Consider the following 5,033-nt stretch of genomic DNA (forward strand, 5'->3'; position numbering starts at 1 on the left):
TATCCAAATTCATTTTAAATGTCTTTTCTGGATGTGAATAATTGGCTCATTTTTGTTTATTTCTTCGAATGAATTTTAGGAGATACATATGAGAAAAAAAGTTGAAACAACTGAGAGCTCATCTCATCTCCTGAACTCAACCGAGAGAGCAATAACATTTTCATCTGGCAGGTTAAAACAGACTTCAGGGAGTTTTTTTGTTTTCTTTTCTTTATTTCTGATTGTGAATGTAGATCAAAGTCGCAGTGAATTAGAGGTCAGTGATGGAGTCAGTACACCGGCTTCAGATTCACTCAGAATGAAACCTGCCAGGAAAATGATATTGTATCCATTGCACAAGAGAACTCTATGAACTGTTGTTTTACAGGGGACAGATTGATTGCTTTGCAGAAATGGCTGTTGCGGGCATGTGAGTAAATGCATCTTGGCTTCCATTTGATCGACTCATTTGTGCTTTATTGTTTCTTTTGCTTTGTTGCAGCTGCCCAGAGAGCAATATAACAACATAAAAACTAAAACCACTCTGTTTAATTTGATTTTGAAGATGATATGAATCAAACAAGGGCTTCACGCACCAACACCTTGACTGTTTGTAACTAAACACTTAAACTCAGGTATTTGGCTCAGACGTGGGCTGATGTTCTCAGCTGTGTTTGTATATCTTGTTCTGTGATTGTTGACTGGTTCTGTTCACTCCACACCATGATCCACCGCAGATCTTGAACCCTGTGGTAGGCATCAACTCTAATGAACTTTAAGTAAACTAATCTAGACACTTCTGTGAGGTACCAAAAGTAAAAAAAAAATTCTAATTTTCTTTAAAACTACAAACCTAAATGAGAGGATCGTGAAGCTTTGAAGGCATGACAGCAGGATCGAGTGCAGTGATTTACTGTCAGCGTGCATGTTGCGGCTTCTTCTGCCTTCAAGCGATGATCATATTTATTAGGTAAGTGCACATGAACGTCACCACAATGTCATAGTCACCACTGGGAAGCTGGATTTTCTTTGATTTGTTTTCTTGGCATTGGTAGTTGTAAATGTTGAGTCTACAATTTATTTTGTGCGCATTTTGTGTAGTGCCGATGAAGAACAGTGAAAATCTTCAGCTTCACTCTATTTGTGAACTATGACAATGTTGACTGAATGACATTTAAAAAAATGTGTTCCCTCACAATATACATGTATTTGAGAAAATTGTTTACTGTTTATGATCATTTCAGAGCTTATTCTTCTTTCAGTTTTTCTAACATATCAAATCAATTTTTTTGTCTTTAGGATCTTTTTATTGGAAAACAAAAACAAAATTCTTATTATTTATTTATTATTTTTTTGCAGTATTAAAAATATCATACATTGGGGTGACATTCAGTGGATGTTTCCATGACATTTATGATTTGATGTTGATTTGTCGTACAGAAGTTTTTTGTCATTTAAACTGAATACACAAAATAAATATATTTTAGTATTTTGTAATTAAATAAATGAGCAACATTGATCATGTGACTCTTTGTACAGTCAGATGTTCTTGCTTCCACTGAAGCTCAAGATACTGTTTTGATCATCCAAAAACATGCTGCATGATCATCAGGTTTTATTGAGTTGTCATTAAAGGAATAGTTCACACTAAAATGAAAATGTACTCACCCTCAGGTTTTCCAAGATGTTGAAGAGTTTGTTTCTCCATCAGAACAGTTTTGGTGAAATGTAGCATTACATCATTTGCTCACCAATGGATGCTCTGCAGTGAATGGGTGCCGTCAGAATGAGAGTCCAAACAGCTGATAAAAACATCACAGTAATCCACAAGTATTCCACACCACTCCAGTCCATCAGTTAAATGTTGCCATTGCTTGCAGCTAAAATATGAATATGCGAGTCATAAAAGCAATATTGCTTACTACATTGAGAAAGTTATCTAGTCTGAATCTGAGAAATATGCTCAGTTCACGCACCATTTAGAAGCCAAAACCGTTCAGAATAAACATGTAGGACTTTTTCCACTGGAAGAATCATTATTATAGCTCATAGACTGGTATTTTGGCCAGAAGCAACAATTTGAAGTTAAGATTTAGTTTTTATCAGCTGTTTGGACTCTCATTCTGACGGCACCCATTCACTGCAGAGCATCCATTGGTGAGCAAGTGATGGAATGCTACATTTCTCCAAATGTGTTCCCATGAGGAACAAACTCTTCTACCAAATATGAACATGAATTTTTTTTAAATTCATGTACGTCTTTAAAATTTTTCTTTATAAAAAATTGTGGATATTATAATTTGTAAGAAAAAAAAAAAACTATTTTTCACAGATGTTTCTAAAAATCTATAACAAACACATCAGGTCTTGTGAAAGCGTTTCCCCATAATGCCATATTAGAGTGGGTGAAACATATTTGTCCATGTCCCATTTCGAGTCAAACCTTCCCAGGTGTCCCCTGTAACAGTCCCAGATGTCCCTGGGGTTTTTCCATCGCTTTCCACAAATTGTAATGTAATCAATAGTAATGCCTTCAGTCCTCGAGCGTCATGTCATTGAATGAAAAATCTGTACTGGCTCTCCGGGGTTGCTATAGATCTCTCAGGATGGGCCGTGTTCAGACGCAGCCGTCTGAGAGAGATCTATTGGGTAATAACACCAGAGACTCTCATCGCAATCATTATTACGATTGCTGTTACGCAAGCTCATGAGCAAGAGCCAAGTGTGATTCATCTAATGGCTGGAAGGTAAACAGTGGTAGAGAGTGTATATCATCTCTTTCAGGTGTCGTTACTATGTACTTTAGAGTCCAGAGGACCGTGATTTAATGATCTTTCATGTACACGACAGACGCTGCTTTCACTGACTCTTTGTTGGTCTTACCTGAATGCATTCTTATGCTGAAAGGACACATTGATCTGATGTCTAGATAACTAGATTTAGTTTAATAGAATAACTGTAAATCCAATGTAACTGGTATCTCATAAAACCTTTCTGCAAATCCTTGGTTATTTATACCCTTCAAAAGTCTGGTGTCAGTAAGGTTTTTTTTTTTATTTTGATGTTTTTATTCAGCAAGGATGCATTAAATTATGGAAGCTCGTTTCCACCAGAGATTAAAAAAAAATAAGTAAAAGCAACTTTTTCATCTCACAATTCAGTCTTTTTCTCGCAATTATGAGTTATCACACAATTCTGATTCAGCTTCTTTTTTTTTTTTTTTACAATTTTGACAATATTGTGAGATAAGCCTCATTTATCTAATATATCGATTACCTAATTTTATTTTTATTCTGCGATGGAAAAAAAACAAACAGAATTGCAAGATATAAACTTTTTCTCATAATTGCGAGAAAAAAGTCAAAATTCTGAGTCTATATTTTGCTATTCTTACTTTTCTCAGAATTGCAAGTGTATATATTTTTAATCTTTTTTTTTATATATATCTTGCAATTCTAAGAAAGAATTGTCAAAATTGTGAGATGAAAAGATTTGGTAAGACTTTACAATAAGGTTCATTAGTTAACAGCATTAGTTAACATGAACTAAGCATGAACAATACTTCTACAGCATTTATTGATCTTAGTTAATGTTAATATTTCAGTTACCAAAGATTTGTATTTATTCTGTGGTGGAAATATATATGTAGAATATATATTCATGAAAAGATTGTAAAATGTGTTTACACAAAAATATTAAGCAGCACAACTGTTTTCAACATTGATAATAATCAGAAATGTTTCTTGAGCAGTAAATCAGCATATTAGAATGATTTCTGAAAGATCATGTGACACTGAAAACTGGAGTAATGATGCTATAAATTCAGATTTGATCACAGCAATAAATTACATTTTAACAGATATTCACATAGAAAACAGCCATTTTAAATCATAATATTTTACTGTTTTTACTATGTTTTTAATCAAATAAATGGAAAGCAGAATAGACTTCTTTCAAAAGCATTTAAATACCTTACTGACCCCAAACTCTCACACACACACACATATACAGGTGCATCTCAGTAAATTAGAATGTCGTGGAAAAGTTCATTTATTTCAGTAATTCTTTTATTTCAGAGCATTGGGTCTTAACAGAGTTAAACAATATTCTCTTAGAAACTATCATCCACTCCTTACGGGTATAAATGGTTAACTGTAATTATAAATACACAATAACAGCACTGAAATGTATAAACAAACTTGTTTCATTTTAGGTCCAGTTTAATCTCTGGTCATGTGTAAAATCCAATGGAAGTGGTTCACAGGGTCCAACAGTAGACTGGCACAGTGAGAAGACCAACCAAATGAGCCGGAAACAAACACTCACAAACTAGAAGTTGGGTAAAAAAAAAAAGGCAACGTCAGCCAACGTCAGCAACAAGGCAGAATCATATCTGAACAGTAGCCATTCACACATGGACTACTTTGTTTTCAGGAATGCTTGAGAAGCTTTAATCACAACACTTGACGTACAGTATTCAGTCGGCTCTCAAAGACCATGCGCACACTGCAGGGAAATCACTCGTTCACTTTTTCACTCATAAATTACTTCAAAATTATTACAAAGACATGGCAAGTAGCACATTGAATTCAATGTGAAATTTAAAGGTAGAAAGCCTAAAATTCATCAAAAGTTGGTTAAACCAATGGTTCTCAGCATTGGCAAAGCTTCCAAGGTTACTTTTAAAAATTTCAATTTTAATTAATTTTACATTTCTGCACCTGGAAAGGTCATGTAAATTAATGCAATCTTAAAACACTTAGGGCATTTTGATAATGAATATGTATATTTTTTATGGCATTGCCATCCTTATCTTTAATCCTTCAAATTAAGAGGGGCCTTCAAATGATTTTAATTTTAATTAATTTAAAATTTCTGTACCTGGAAAAGTCGTGTAAATTAATGCAATCTTAAAACATTTATGGCATTTTTATTATATATATATTATAATATATATTTATGTATAATTAAATATATAATTTAAATATATAGGATAAAGATTAAAAAAAAAAAAAAAATGTTTTAAAATTTTTCCTCCAAAATATTTTTTGAGA

At 33.3% G+C, this 5,033-nt stretch overlaps 1 long non-coding RNA gene across 1 annotated transcript in view; it reads left to right on the forward strand.

The window, feature by feature from the left end:
* Positions 1–4,061: 4,061 nt before the first annotated feature.
* Positions 4,062–5,033, forward strand: part of LOC107747500 (uncharacterized) — a 21,018-nt gene continuing 20,046 nt past the window's right edge. Inside the window, exon 1 of the long non-coding RNA XR_001640813.1 lies at positions 4,062–4,314. This is a non-coding gene — a long non-coding RNA (uncharacterized LOC107747500). The remainder of the gene's footprint in view (positions 4,315–5,033) is intronic.

Source organism: Sinocyclocheilus rhinocerous, unplaced genomic scaffold (genome assembly GCF_001515625.1).
Source record: "Sinocyclocheilus rhinocerous isolate Xijiao unplaced genomic scaffold, SAMN03320098_v1.1 scaffold3667, whole genome shotgun sequence".
NCBI lineage: Eukaryota > Metazoa > Chordata > Actinopteri > Cypriniformes > Cyprinidae > Sinocyclocheilus > Sinocyclocheilus rhinocerous.